Source organism: Gymnodraco acuticeps, unplaced genomic scaffold (assembly GCF_902827175.1).
Source record: "Gymnodraco acuticeps unplaced genomic scaffold, fGymAcu1.1, whole genome shotgun sequence".
Lineage (NCBI taxonomy): Eukaryota > Metazoa > Chordata > Actinopteri > Perciformes > Bathydraconidae > Gymnodraco > Gymnodraco acuticeps.
Genome location: NW_022992205.1, coordinates 1,195,520 through 1,212,032, shown reverse-complemented (window position 1 = coordinate 1,212,032; position 16,513 = coordinate 1,195,520).

Sequence of the window (16,513 nt, the reverse complement as noted above, 5' to 3'; positions counted from 1 at the left end):
GCCTCCGTACAGTTAGTAAACCAGCCCTTACATACAGGGTACAGTGATGGGTTAATGCTTTACAGTTTGTCACAAATCTCAGTGCACTGTGATACGCAGCATCTAACTTGACCAGGCAATTGGCAGGTGCATTCATATACATCAAATCACCATAGTTCAGCACAGGTAAAAAGGTCACAGTGACTAGCCTTTTCCTGGCCTCAAGCGAGAAACAGGACTTGTTCCTGTAGAAGAAACCTAGCCTAACCCTCAGCTTTTTAAGCAGGTTATTGACATGAAGTTTAAAAGTGAGACAATCATCAAGCCAGATACCAAGGTATTTGTAACAGGTAACCACCTCAAGTTTTATTCCTTGCGTAGTTACAATATCTAAAACAGGCTCTGGTGTCTTTTTAGCTTTAGAAAAGAGCATTACCTTGGTTTTCTCAACATTTAAAATAAGCTTTAGTTCAGAGAGCTGAGTCTGAATAATGTTAAAAACAGCCTGTAATTTAACACCAGCCTCCTTAATGGAGGGACCTGCACAGTACATCACGGTATCATCCGCATAAAAATGTAAAGTAGCTTCATCCACATTTTCACCTAAACTGTTGATATATATGGAGAATAAAAGTGGACCTAAAACAGAACCTTGGGGAACACCATTTGCAATGTTCAACCACTCAGAAGACAGCCCATCAAAATGAACACATTGGGACCTTTCAGAGAGGTAGTACACAAACCAACCCACTGCATGGCTGGACATGCCTATACTGGCTAGCCTCTGCTTTAAGATGTGATGATCGACGGTGTCAAACGCTTTTGAAAGGTCAATAAATAGAGCTGCACAACTCTGCTTATTATCTAAAATACTCGCCACATCATTCACCACTTTCATTGTGGCAGTGATGGTGCTGTGTTGCTTTCTGAAGCCTGACTGATGTTTAGACAGGATGTCATTTGTACATAAAAACGCCTTTACCTGTTCACTCACTAAGCGTTCAAGAACGTTAGCCAGAACTGACAACTTAGAGATTGGCCTATAGTTATTTAATAAGGTGGCCTCCCATCCTTTTAGCAAAGGCAGGACATACGCTGACTTCCACAATTTTGGAATTGTGTTAGTGCTGAGGGAGAGGTTCAAAAGAGTAGTGAGAGGTGGAGCAATAAAATCTGCAGCTATCTTTAAAAAGAAAGGTTCTACGTTGTCCGGGCCGGCCGGTTTCTTAGGATCTAACTTGGTTAAAGCTTCACGAACAACATCAACAGTAAAAGGGGTAAAACTAAAAGGGTTTTCCAACACACGTTTTTCAGAGTCACATACTGTAGTGTTCACAGAAGCAGAGTTAGTGTCAGAATCAAATAGAGAACTACAGGACACAAAATGCTCATTAAAGCAATTTAGCATAGTAGCCCTGTCCGATATAGAGCCAGATGCTGTGGTAATGCACGGAGGTAGCTCATTACGGATATCGCCGGTGGATAACGATTTAATGGCTTTCCAAAATGTTCGAGAAGGTCCTCGCTGCGGAACGGGGCGGGTCGGATAAAAGGCGGGGTCGGACGTCCGACCCCTCCTCCGCCCCATTCCGCGACCCCGCCTTGTGAGTCCACATTACACATCAGCTGTTTCCCTACCGCGAAGAAGAAGAAGAAGAAGAAGAAGAAGAAGAAGAAGAAGAAGAAGAAGAAGAAGAAGAAGAAGAAGAAGAAGAAGAAGAAGAAGAAGAAGAAGAAGAAGAAGAAGAAGAAGAAGAAGAAGAAGAAGAAGAAGAAGAATAACCATGTGATCACCTAGTTGGTCTGTTTGTCCGCGTTATTACATTTGAAGACGATTATACATCATCATTATCATGGAAGGGAACGACCGAAGGTAATAAATTATGTATTATGCAACCCAGTAGACATTCGCTGCCAAGTTCCTACCTTGTAAGTTGTCTGTATGGCCGTACCAATAAGTTAGCGCAGCATGCTTGGTCTTGAAGTGTTCGTAAGAATCCATAGATGTAGAATATCTACATTGTTCATCTTGATGTGTTTTTAAATTCTTACAAACCAACTGAATCGATCTGCTTAAAGAAATAACAACATTTGATACATGTAGACTCTGATTTGAATGTATTCCATTTTGTGTTCTTCCTCAGACACCATACCATTATTACTGAGGGAGAAGAACCTGTGCCCCTACAGTCTGCCGATTCACCTTTTTATCAGTGCCCATTCTGCTCTTATAAGACTGCAGAAAGGCATTTGGTGATTAACCACATACAAAATCATGCAACGGTGAAACATAAAGGTAAAAGCCAATGTTAGGGCATAACTTGAACAACAAACAAAATGCATGTGAACAGAAAACATACATATGTATATATAGGTACTTTATTTATCCCAAAGGAAAGTGATGCACAAGCAAGGTAGAAAGATACATATTTAAAATACTAGTAAAGGGTAAAAGTAAACAAGTAGAAAACTGAGGTATTACCTTTATACTGGTGTACAGCAGAAATAGCCTTAAATATGCACTGTAAATATACTGCATCTATAAGCACTACATACATACATGTATTGCTACCAAAAAGAGCTGCAAACTATTGTTAACTGTCAGCCACTGTCAGTTGCAGCACACAAAGGTTAAAGGTAGCATATAATAATGTTAAAATGTGCAACAAAAAAAGAGGAGTAAAAGTAGCTCTTTTTTTCGTTTTAGTTTTGGAAAGTAGCTCTCATCCTAAAAAAGGTTGGAGACTGTTATAGAACGATACATTTGACAATTTTAAGATTTAAAAATTAAGCTTAAGAGGAACAGGTGGGGCTTGAAAAGGCCCACCTGTTCAAAGTGGGGAATGACAGAAAAAGTTTGAGAACCACTGCTGTAGGAGAAGCACCCCTTTATAAGTAGTGCTATGGCGGCATCTCAGTGGTGCTCTGCAAAGAATATGGGAGATAAAGTCATCCTGCCACAAATTATTTCCATGGCCCCACTGGACAGAGAAGCAGCTCTCCATAACCTTGGTGAAGCCAGCAACCTGCGGGACGAAGACAGCTGGGAAGACAGGATGGACCCATTTATGTTCAGGTTCAAATTTGAGTCGGACTATTTAATGTTTTTTGAGCAGTGCATTGACAAAGTAAACCTTAAGGTTCATGCCTGTTTTGAAGAGCGCGGTTGAATGTTTGCATCAGCAAAGCCTTTCACTGTTGTATAGATTGTTTTTTTGTATACTTGGTTTGGTTTTTATATTTACTGTATTTGCTTTTTCGGTTCTGTTATCTTAATGATTGTTCTGTTATATGATAAATGTTGTAAATAATAAATACTTTTTCTATCATTCTATGAAATGCAGTGCAACGTATCATTTGAAATATATGGACTAGATATGAGTATGCACAGAACTAACTAAATGAATAATCAATTAAAACAAATATTAAATAATATACTTAAATACACTAATATATCAATTAAAACAAATATTAAATAATGAACTTAAATACACTAATAGAAAATATGACTTTTTATACCACATATTTAAATACATTCATGCATTTAATTAGTATGACGTTTTTTAATTATATTTAGTCGAGTGCAGATTTGTATTTGTACTTATTGTAGTTGTCCAGCAGATGATGCTGTTTGTGTCTTTAGGATATCCATACACCCCGCCCATTGGACGTCCAGCCCCGCCCACATCCGCCCCCGCCCCATTCCATTCACTCTTGTAGTTGTCCAGCAGATGATGCTGTTTGTGTCATTAGGATATCCATACACCCCGCCCATCGGACGTCCAGCCCCGCCCACATCCGACCCCGCCCCATTCCGCGTTCCGCAGCCAGAGCCTATAGAAATTTTCCAGGATTATTCAGATTCTTTGTGGTTACTGACAGATAGTACTTTGATTTAGCACTTTTGATTTGCGATGTGAAGCTATTCCTTAGCTGCCTAAAACGCAGCCATTCTACCTCTGAGCCTGATTTCCTAGCCTTTGCCCAGGCCTTGTTTCTCTCATGAAGGAGACTGGACAGATTAGCAGAAAACCAAGGATTGTCTCGTCCCTTTACTCTAAATGTACGCAGGGGTGCATGTCTATCAATGATCTCCATAAAACCAAGATAAAAATAAGACCATGTGGTTTCTACATCAGCACACAGATCGATTTTACCCCAATCAAAATCAAACAGATCATGCACAAAACCCTGCTCCACAAAATGTTTTTTGTCTCTCTTAATGATAATGCGAGGTTTAACCTTTTGGACCTTAGTGTCCCTAATTGTGGCTACAGCACAGTGATCACTCAGATCATTTGCAAATACTCCCACAGATGAATATTTATGGGGAACATTAGTTAAAATGAGATCAATTAGGGAGGATTTATTAGGGGACAACCTGTTAAGCCCGAAGGTCCCCGCCGGCGGGGACCCTGGGTCTTTTTTTCACGATACTGTGTCTCAGGGGATCTTAATATTTAAGAACCTATTAGTGTGTTATACCAGATTAACGTAAATAATCTCAGCTAACTGCCGATACAAACCATGTTTACCAAAACAAAACACAAGTCTCACAAGAAGCATCTAAATTACCCCTGAGCGTTGGCACAGAACTCAAGATAAAAGTACCCTTATTACTTATCATAGCTGCACATACAATATATCCGATTAAAGCTGAGACTCCATAGATTATGTAGGTATATAGTATCATCACTGAGTGATCCAGACTCGCGACAGGGGAAGCAAATACAGTCATCACAACACGTACCTTTAAAAAATCTGCTGCTTTTGTTATTTTTTTTGTTATAGCATTTTATAAATGATAATATTGGTGTTAATATTCACTTTATTTTAATTTAAGAGGTCATGTACATTATATTTAAGTTATATTCATTTTGATTTTTGAATGTTCCATTCAAAAATGTTATTAAAAAGGCATGTACACCATAAAAGATGACTATTGAGGTCTATTGTCAGGAATGTTAGTGTTATATAAAATAGCACGTTTTTGTTTTGCGTGTCTGGTAGTGGGTAACATGACAAGGTGACAAGCTTGTCACCTTGTCATGTTTTCCTCCCTGTGTATTGTCTGGTCTTTTCCCCTGTGTTTTCATGTCTGTCGTTAGTTTCCCTGGTGTGTCTAATTTCCTGATTGTTTTCACCTGTCACCCCTTTTGTGTCTCCTGTGCTCATCAGTGTCAGCCCCGCCACTGATTGTTCCCACCTGTGTCTTGTTACCCTGTGTTTAAATTCCCCTGTCTCCCAGTGTTCAGTGTCAGTTCGTTTTTTTCTATGGTCATGGTCAGGTCTATGCTCCTTGTCTTTTGCCTTGGTCAGGTCTATGCTCTTTTGTGCTCTAGAAAAGTTTTGTTCCTCACCACGTGAACGATTATCATTTTGTTCTCAATTTTTGTCATCTCATCCTGAGATTAGATATTGACCATTTTTTGCTGTATTTTGGAAAATAAAGTATCCTACCAATACTTTACCTCTGTCTCCCGGGTCGTGCAATTGGATCCTACCTCCTAAGTGCCTGAGCTTTAACAGAACGAACTGACCATTATGGACCCAGCCGACCCAAGAACGCTTCATGCCGCCCTGTCAGCACGAGGCGAGAAGATTTATCGCCACGGGGAACAGCTGGGCATAGCCGCCCAGGGAATAAAAGAGCTGGTAGGACACCAGGCAGAGTTTCAGGAAAACTTTTCTACACAGATGCAACAACTGGCTGTACAGATTAATTGTTTGATCACTCACCTACGGACTGCTCCAATACCGGCCCCAGCAGCCATGGTTCCGGCTTCACTACCGGCCCCAGTAGCCATGGTCCCGACTCCAGTTTCGGCTCCAGTACTGCTCTTCGGCCGATGCCAGCTTCCTGTGTCCTGTCGGCTTACCGACCGTCTCAAGTCACCTCTCAAGTCCCCTCTCGAGTCTCCTCTCGAGTCCCCTCTCGAGTCTCCTCTTGAGTCCCCCGTCAAGTCCCCTCTCGAGTCCCCTGTCAAGGTCCTTTTCAAGTTCCCTCTCCAGTCCCCTCTCGAGTTCCCTTTCAAGTCATCTCTCAAGTTCCCTCTCGAGTCTCCTCTCGAGTTCCCTCTCAAGCCACCTCTCAGTTTCCCCCTCGAGTCCCCGCTCAAGTCACCTCTTAAGTTTCCTCTCGAGTTCCCTCTCAAGCCCTCTCTCGAGTCCCCACTCAAGTCCCTACTCAAGTGCCGTTGGAGGTTCCGCTTGGGGTCCTGCCAACTCCATGTCCTGTCCCGTTGGGGGTCCCACCAACTACTCTTCTGCCGGGGGTCCTGCCAATCCTATGGCCTGTGCCGTTGGAGGCGCCGCCGACTACTCTTCTGCCGGGGGTCCTGCCAACCCGATGTCCTGTGCCGTTGGAGGTTCCGCTGGGGATCCTGCCAACTTCATGTCCTGTCCCGTTGGGGATCCCGCCGACTGCTCTCCTGCCGGGGGTTCTGCCAACTCCATGTCCTGTCCCGTTGGGGGTCCCGCTGACTACTCTTCTGCCAGGGGTCCTGCCAACCCTATGTCCTGTGCCGTTGGAGGTCCAGCCGACACCTGTTTCGTCGGGGGTCCTGCCGGCTCCATGTCCTGTTCCGTTGGGGGTCCCGCCGAGACCTGCTCCGCCAAATTTCCTGCCAACACCGTGTCCTGTCCTGTTTCGGGTCCCATCGACACCAGCCCTTGCTCCGTCGTGGGTCCCACTGACACCAGCCCAGGTTCCGTCCAGGGTCTCGTCTATGCCTGACCCGCCAGTGGTTCCACCAGCTCCTTCCCATCCTTGTGCCCAGCCTCCTGAGTTCTCAGTGGCTTTCGCCCTAGAGCCCGTGCCCCTGGAGGTTCCGCCCGAGGACTCAACCATGCCCCCGGGCCGTCCGCTCGAGAACTCCATCATGAGCTCTGCCTTGCTCCCGGGCCGTCCGCCCGAGTACTCTATTATGAACTCTGCCTTGTCCCCGGGCCGTCCGCCCAAGAGATCCATTATGGACTCTGCCTTGCCCCTGGGTCGTCCGCCCATGACACCCATCATGGACTCTGCCTTGCCCCTGGGCCGTCCGCCCGAGACACCCATCATGGACTGTGCTTTGCCTCAGGGTTTTCGTCCTCCGGACCCCCTCCACCCACCCATTTTGGATTTTTTTTTTTGTACGTCTGGAATCCGTTCCTTGAAGGGGGGGTTCTGTCATGATTCTTGTGTTGTGTCACGTTTTTAGTTTTGTGTGTCTGGTAGAGGGTGTTTTGCTTGTCTCCTTGTCATGTTTTCCTCCCGGTGTATTGTCTGGTCTTTTCCCCTGTGTTTTCATGTCTGTCGTTAGTTTCCCTGGTGTGTCTAATTTCCTGATTGTTTTCCCCCGTCACCCCTTCTGTGTCTCCTGTGCTGATCAGTGTCAGCCCCGCCCCTGATTGTTTCCACCTGTGTCTTGTTACCCTGTGTTTAAATTACCCTGTCTCCCAGTGTCAGTTCGTTTTTTTCTATGGTCAGGTCTATGCTCCTTGTCTTTTGCCTTGGTCAGGTCTATGCTCTTTTGTGCTCTCAAAGTTTTGTTCCTCACCACGTGAGCGATTATCATTTTGTTTTCAACTTTTCATCTCATCCTGAGATTAGTTATTGACCATTTTTTGCTGTATTTTGGAAAATAAAGTATCCTACCAATACTTTACCTCTGTCTCCCGGGTCGTGCAATTGGGTCCTACCTCCTAAGTGCCTGTGCTTTAACAGCACAGTGTTATATGTTCACCGCTCAGTGTCAGTAAATATTGTGCAGTTAGTATTGGACTACAAGATAGAAGCAAGCCTGTACAGGTAGTTATTTAAAGCATAAATGAGTCGGTTGGGTTCTGGAGCTGTGGTTACAGCATTGTGCTTGGTTGGCTTGGCGTGGCCTGGGCCTGGTGGTGGGGCCCAATGGGATATATTTTCATGGGGCCCAAAATCCCTGGCGGCGCCCCTGGGTCTCGGAGCACTTGCTTGCGAACTCTGGCGCGGTTCATTGCTGGTGTGAACGCAGTCCGCACCAAAACATAGGAAGCGTAGTATTTACGTGTCACAAGAACGCGGATACCTTTAAAATCTTTAGCGAAAGAGTCTTTCAAGACATCCGCGCCTGTTTAGTTAAAGAGTGAAGCAGAATGAAGTGTTGAACAGTGTCGTGTAAAGTAAAAATTCTCCATCAGCTACATAAAAGTAAGAACATCTGTCGTCGGTGAAACGCCCCTCCTTACTGCAGAACGTCTCATTATACAGTGGGACAAAAAAGTATTTAGTCAGCCACCAATTGTGCAAGTTATCCCACTTAAAAAGATGAGAGGCCTGTACTTTTCATCTTCGGTACACTTCAACTATGAGAGACAGAATGGGGGGAAAGAATCCAGGAAATCACATTGTAGGATTTGTAATGAATTAATTGGTAAATTCCTCGGTAAACTAAGTATTTGGTCACCTACAAACAAACAAGATTTCTGGCTCTCACAGACCTGTAACTTCTTCTTTAAGAGCCTCCTCTGTCCTCCACTCGTTAACTGTATTAATGGCACCTGTTTGAACTCGTTATCAGTATAAAATACACCTGTCCACAACCTCAAACAGTCACATTCCACAATGGCCAAGACCAAAGAGCTGTCAAAGGACACCAGAATCAAAATTGTAGACCTGCACCAGGCTGGGAAGACTGAATCTACAATAGGTAAGCAACTTGGTGTGAAGAAATCAACTATGGGAGCAATTATTAGAAAATGGAAGACATATAAGACCACTGATAATCTCCCTCGATCTGGGGCTCCACACAAGATCTCACCCCGTGGGGTCAAAATGATCACAGGAACGGTGAGCAAAAATCCCAGAACCACACGGGGGGACCTAGTCAATGACCTGCAGAGAGCTGGGACCAAAGTAACAAAGGCTACCATCAGTAACACACTACGCCGCCAGGGACTCAAATCCTGCAGTGTCAGACGTGTCCCCCTGCTTAAGCCAGTACATGTCCAGGCCCGTCTGAAGTTTGCTAGAGAGCATTTAGATGATCCAGAAGAGGATTGGGAGAATGTCATATGGTCAAATGAAACCAAAATAGAACTTTTTGGTAAAAACTCAACTAGACGTGTTTGGAGGAGAAAGAATGCTGAGTTGCATCCAAAGAACACCATACCTACTGTGAAACATGGGGGTGGAAACATCATTCTTTGGGGCTGTTTTTCTGCAAAGGGACCAGGACGACTGATCCGTGTAAAGGAAAGAATGAATGGGGCCATGTATCGTGAGATTTTGAGTGACAACCTCCTTCCATCAGCAAGGGCATTGAAGATGAAACGTGGCTGGGTCTTTCAGCATGACAATGATCCCAAACACGCCGCCCGGGCAACGAAGGAGTGGCTTCGTAAGAAGCATTTCAAGGTCCTGGAGTGGCCTAGCCAGTCTCCAGATCTCAACCCCATAGAAAATCTTTGGAGGTAGTTGAAAGTCCGTGTTGCCCAGCGACAGCCCCAAAACATCACCGCTCTAGAGGAGATCTGCATGGAGGAATGGGCCAACATACCAGCAACAGTGTGTGAAAACCTTGCGAAGACTTACAGAAAACATTTGACCTCTGTCATTGCCAATAAAGGGTATAACAAAGTATTGAGATTAACTTTTGTTATTGACCAAATACTTCCACCATAATTTGCAAATAAATTATTTAAAAATCAGACAATGTGATTTTCTGGATTTTTTTTTTCTTCTCATTTTGTCTCTCATAGTTGAGGTATACCTAGGAGGAAAATTACAGGCCTCTCTCATCTTTTTAAGTGGGAGAACTTGCACAATTGGTGGCTGACTAAATACTTTTTTTGCCCCACTGTATGTGTGATCTCCAGATTAACAACAGCATGAGAATAACCTGCCGAAAGTGCCGATGCTCCATGGCGGAGGCTCCGGTAGTAATTGCCGGAATTTGCGTTTTTACCCCTTTAATGTCTGACCAATGGTTGAACAGCATTTCCGTGCACATGATTTGTGTTTAAAGTTTATAGTCCGTTTGAGTTTTGCCCGTGTGAACGCAAACCGAACCTTCTGAAAAACCAAACAATGTAACAAACTGTAGTCTTGTGCGCACCAGAAAACGGACTATTAGGTGTGAATGCACCCGCTCCACCACTCGCAAAAAGTTCGGACCGAGCCAAAGCTATTACAAACACCAAATATCCTTATGTTGCCATGTTAGCAAAGCGCTACCTGGCTGTATCTGCTACCTCTGTCCCTAGCGAGAGGGTATTCTCCACAGCAGGAGACATTGTTAGTGCCAGCAGATCTGCCCTTTCGGCAGCAATGTGGACTAAAAGTAAGTGGCAAAGTAAATTTTTCTTAAAAAAAACATGAAAATGCAATGACAAGCAAGTCATAATGTCAAACTGGCTGCTTAGGTACTAGTAGGCTACAGTACAGTTCAAATACAGATTATTTCAGTTCATCGAAATGCTGCACCTTAATGTTTATTTTATTATATTTTGTATTTATTTGAGTGAATATTCACAGTTTAATAATAATTAAAAACCCAAAACTAATTTATGTTGTGTGAGTACTAGTACAGTAAAGTTCAAATACAGATTATTTCAGTTCATCGAAATACTGCACCTTAATGTTTATTTTATTATATTTTGTATTTATTTGAGTGAATACATTATTCACAGTTTAATAATAATTAAAAAAACCCAAAAATATTTTATGTTTTGTGATAATTTTTTCTGCTGTACCGAAAACGTACCGAACCGTGACCTAAAAACCGAGGTACGTACCGAACCGAAATGTTTGTGAACCGTTACACCCCTAATAGTCCAGCATATATGTGAAATATGTGAAAGAATTGTGCTTTTGATGATAAAAACATGACATTTGGCACACTGTTAGAGCATGCCCTAAGGAAGATTTTTGGCTATAGGTCCATCGCAAATTTGTCCAATGGTGCCATTGGTTGTTATTTTACCAGTAGCTTAGGATCTAGACCACCTAGGATCTTGATTCTGGTGGCTAATCCTTCATTTTCAAGGATGGGGAATGCATTGGTACTATTTACAACATGTAGCTAACTATATCTATCTGGTATTCAGGGAACAAAATACACAGTAAAACCATTAACATATGTATTATGATGAAGTAATACATGTTGCATAATATATATGTAATATTACAGGTTTTCAACTAAATGCAGACTTAGTTCTGAAAACACAGTCCACCACAGTGGCAAAGGGCACTGCACTGAATTGCTGCCTTGACACATTTGCATTGTCCACTGCACCCCTTTTTGCATCCACAGCGGAGGAGTTCACGACAGGCCTGGTAATGTGGTCCAGTAAACTTCCCATCCACCTGTGGCCTTCCTCTTCCACCCCCAGTCACCTGGGGATGGGAGTTCAGGGGCTGCAAACATCATCTGTCCCCAGCAGTGACCAGCTTGGAAGGCAGCTCTCTTTGTGTGCTGAATCAATGCTGCTTGTGTTGGGGGGAGTCCTTCAATTGTACCTTTCTGGGTGAAGAGCTGCTTGATTGACTGACTCCTGACTGCTAGTGTGGTCATACAATACCAGAGAGCAGTGTCACACTCACTTCTCTACTTCCCCTCTTCTACAACCAGGCCAAATCTGTGGCCATGAGTCGTCATTCCATCAATGTGGTAAAGCAGGCATTAGAGATTCTGAATCCTGGTCAGGTCACTCTGGATCAACCTCTATACGCTGTGGCTAAACAAATTCAGTGGAGCTAGCCAGCAACTCACAGTGAAGATCATTTTATTGTGATGTTTGTTGGGTTTCACATTGAGATGGCAGCACTCAAGGTACTTGGCGACCTCCTGGAGGGGTAACGGGTGGACAAGAGCAGTGTCATGTCCCCAGTTCCACTTCTGGTCTATCATCCTAGAGCTGGAAATAGAGTTGATGATCTATGTGTGATCAATAAGAGAGGCCGACTTCCTACTCTACGTAAATGCCTTGACCTAAAAGATAACCATCCTGATGTCCATGGGCAGTTTCTGAAAGGACATTTTGCTGTGAAGAAGACGACATGCAGCTTCTCTGCTATTGTCATTGACCAGGCCCACGAGCAGAACAATGCCTCTGTGAAAGGTGATGGTGGTGCTGTAGGCCTGACAGAGAACCCTGCAGCTCTGCGACGCTGGATGGTGTCTGGCCCCGAGATGGCACGTGTGGTTGGGGAGTTTGAGGCCTCCACTGAGAAGAGAAAGAAGACTGACACCCGGCACCATGAGCAGACCAAACATGCACAAATGGCATTTGCACAAGATGTTAAAGCACTAATTGGTACTATATAAGTTCAGTCAGACAACTCGCGTGTTCCTTTAACATGTTTATTAGAAGCAGCATATAGTTGAGTTTGGCGACTAGGCTCGGGCATCATCACTCCATAGATATACATAGCACGATGAGTGATGATTAAATAACTAACCCCCGAGCCTACAGGTGGAAGCTGGGGTGGAAGCTGGGGTGGTGGTGAGGCAGGCAAGCAGCAGCAACATGAAACACAGCAGCAGCAACATGAACGCAGCAATAGCAAGTGAACACAGCAGCAGGCAAGCAGCAGCGACGTAGAGGTAGCTGCAGCAATAGCAGCAGCAAGCAATGCATGGAGAGAGATCTGCAGGTTAAATAGAGCGGCATATTAAGGAGACTCTGTTTGGTTGGTTGTAGAGTGGCAAGGGGCGTTATGTATGAATGCAGCATAAGTGCTCGAGTTGACTGCCTGAACTAGCTCGCAGGCTTCGCCTCATTTCAGTCAGACAACTCACGTGTTCCTTTAACATGTTTATTAGAAGCAGCATATAGTTGAGTTTGGCGACTAGGCTCGGGCATCATCACTCCATAGATATACATAGCACGATGAGTGATGATTAAATAACTAACCCCCAAAACTGCATGGAGATTAGATACTATCCCCCAAAACTGCGTAGCCCGAGCCTGACGCTGGTGATGTAAGACTGATAAGTAGAGGGCCTGGCGAGCTGCCATGTGGCCATTCCCCCTAAGCACAGCGGCTTTAAGGGGAATATACTACTTAGTGAGACTGCTATGTGTAGGCCTGAGGAATAGCCCAGAGCCGATTCTTCCCTGAGCACAGCGGCTTGGAGAGGAATATACTACCTATATACACTACCTAGTGAAACTGCTATGTGAAGGCCCGGGAACAGCCCGAAAAGCCATCCCCATTAAGCACCACGGCTTTGAGGGGAATATACTACCTAGTGACTGCTATGTGAAGGCCCGGGAACAGCCCGAAAGCCATCCCCCTTAAGCACCACGGATTTAAGGGGAATATACTACCTAGTGAAACTGCTATGTGAAGGCCCGGGAACAGCCAGAAAAGCCATCCCCCCTTAAGCACCGCGGCTTTGAGGGGAATATACTACCTATCAAGACTGCTGTATCTAGGTCTTTGAGGCAGCGACAATGAGCTTTCCCCCCCAAGCATGCAGCTATGAGGGGAATATACTATAATGAAATAAATATAATCTAACCCAGCAACCACCTGGTATGCAATAACAGAATTCTACAGATATACATATTTGAACGTTTACTCATCATCGAGTAATGCAAGAGCTCATGGTTGTTTGTTCTGAAAGGATCTCATTCATGTGAGGCATGATATAGCGCTGGTGGGCAGAAGATGACCGACGGCCCAGGATACACGGAAGGCGGATATAGAGCTGCGGTTGTGGCTGTGCAGATTCTTAAACAGTGGGAATAGCGATCTGGGGGCAGATCGCAGCTTAGGCAGAGATCGCACAGCTTGGAGGAGAACCCTCGTCGTTGGGTTTGCAGCCATCGAATAAACATGGGTGCCGACCCATGTGTCAGAGGGCAATGATGCGAGAAGTTCAGCATGGAAGATAAAGGACAAAGAAAACAGTGTTAGTTTTAGCAATGATTATTCGGGGTTCCTTGACTCCCCAGACAGAACTGTCAGACATTGAATGTTTCAAAAATGTGTATATTTGATCTCCAACGTTAATTCAGTAAGGGTGATATTATGCTGAGGATTAAAAGGTGAGAGGTCTGTGTATATTCGCCACCTGAGAAACCAATAGAAAGCTGTAACAACTGCATCTGACGTTTATCAATGTATAGTGAAACCCCTTTGCCAGTCTTTATCATTGCGTGGAGGACGTGCCTTCTTAAGGCCCTTGAGGAGCAAATTAATGAACTCTAGCGTGGCTTAATACTTAGCACTTGAAGATTGCAGGATTCGAATGAAAATACAATTTATAATGCATGAACGACTATTATATCTATTGCATAAGTACACAGAGGAGGTTGGGACAGAAGAAGATAAAGTACCAAGCTGAATTGTATGCTTTGAATCATGCTCTTGGTTGGAGGCAGAATATGGGAAATCCTTGAGGGGCTTGACGTGTAGATCCAGAGTCATTTGGTTGAACGAAGGGCATGGCAAGCTGGTGGGGCAAACCACTCATTGTGAAATCCCCCGAACCAGCAGAAGGTGCAGCATCTGTAAGTAACTAGAGAGGATCTGAGGACACCGCAAGGTCATTATAAAAGAATGAACATAACATTCCACTCGTCGCAGAGGGGCTAAGGACCAAAGATCTGAGCAATAACCATCTCTAAGATTGCATTCATGCCGAATAGTCCGCATCTTTACACCAGACACAAGTGTATTACATCGTTTCATTTGCAGAAGGTTGGGTTTGCGTTCACCCAGGCAACTTCAAATAGACTATGAACTGTAAACTAAAGTCGTTGTACGGAGATGCTTTTTCAACAATTGGCGGGACATCAAGCGGATAAAATGCAGATCCCAGCAATTTCTACAGTAGCCTGCATCATGGAGCATTGGCAGGTTATTTTCATACTGCTGTTAATCTGGAGAGTGCATCAGCAAACTCTGCGGCCAGCGCATAGGATTATAAATCAGACAACGTGCATTAAAGACATTATAACACAAAATGCGACGTTATGCAGTGAGGAGGTTTCACCGATGACAGGTGGCTCTGATGAGATTGTACCACTGCCTTTTCTCTGTACACAGGGGACCAGTGAAGTAAGCAGTCACCAGATGAATGCATGACCCTATAGGTTACTGGATGTTGCACACAGCATCGATAGCAAAACAAGCGATGACGCACAAATAGTTGTTTCCCATGTTTTGATGCGGACTGCGTCACACCAGCAATGAACCTCTATGGAGTTTACTAGCGAGCAGGGGCGGATCTACCGGGGTGGCATGGGGTGGCAACTGCCACCCTAAACAATAGCCTTGCCACCCCAGCTGCCACCCCAGTTGGCATCTTTGTTTTGAAAGAAAAGCTGTGGCTCATCGGACATTTATGAGAGAAAATCTCTAATGTCCGAGTGCAAGTGAATGCAGCACAAGACGTGCGAGAGTGGAAATATGATTGGTGGCGAATTCACTTGAACGGGGGGACGGCGCAAAATGAGAAGCCTTTCGGACTCAAGTAGACGGAAGGAATGAGGTGTTTGCATTCTACAATGACAGAGAAGAGAATGTCAAGTTTGGCTGTACTCAGCAATGAATCAAAACGCACTACAGCTGTTGATCTTAATACGTTTGTGAGGCGTTTTGCTGAACAAGATGGTAATCGCCGCATTCAGCTGTAATAGGCATGCCAACTTGTTGCTCTGCTCACGGATGACTCGATGAGCATACAAAACTGTTAAGATGATGACCTTGTATGCGTGTATATTTTTTTTTTCTTTGTAGGGTTCTGCCCCCAAAAAACTGTTTTAAGTCCTGAGAAAGTAAAATAAGACGGTGTGTAAAACTACACTGCCCAGCCAAAAAAAAGTAACCACTTTGATTTAACTAGGCCAGTAGGTAAGGACTTTCCACTGGATAATAACTGCAGCGATGTTTATGTTTTAGCTGAATACACGTTTTTTAAGCCTAACTGATGCAGTTAGTCACTTCTTTAATATTTGTTTTTTCTGATGTAAAGTCAAGGTTGTAACTGTATATCAATAATGATATAATTACTTGTTTTTCAAATTTGAAGGAGGGTGAGCAAGCATCTTGATGAACATTCATCATTAACTCCTCCAAAAAATATAGTTTATTCAATACTAAATGAATATGTGAATCATACCAGTTCTTCACTATATCTGTAAAGCGTCTTTGAGCACCTGTAAAAGCGCTAACAAATTAAATCTATTATTATTATTATTATTATTTATTAACAGTGATTGACAGCTGATAGGAATAATATGATTGTTAATATTATCATATTCATACAGACAAACATCGATGAGACAGTTAATTAATGTACTTATTGCAGCAGTCTTCATAGATTTGGTACCCCTGCTGGTCTAAGAGTGAAACAAAGTCATTCAGTTATTGTTCAGTTAAAATTCATTAAATTACGTCTGCCACCTTATATATGTATATGTAAGGCTTTACTGATGTGCCACAATAATATCACCTATGTCATTGAGTTAAAATATTAATATTGTGGCTTTCCAAGTTAACATTGATTGTAGGGGTGTAACGGTTCACAAACATTTCGGTTCGGTACGTACCTCGGTT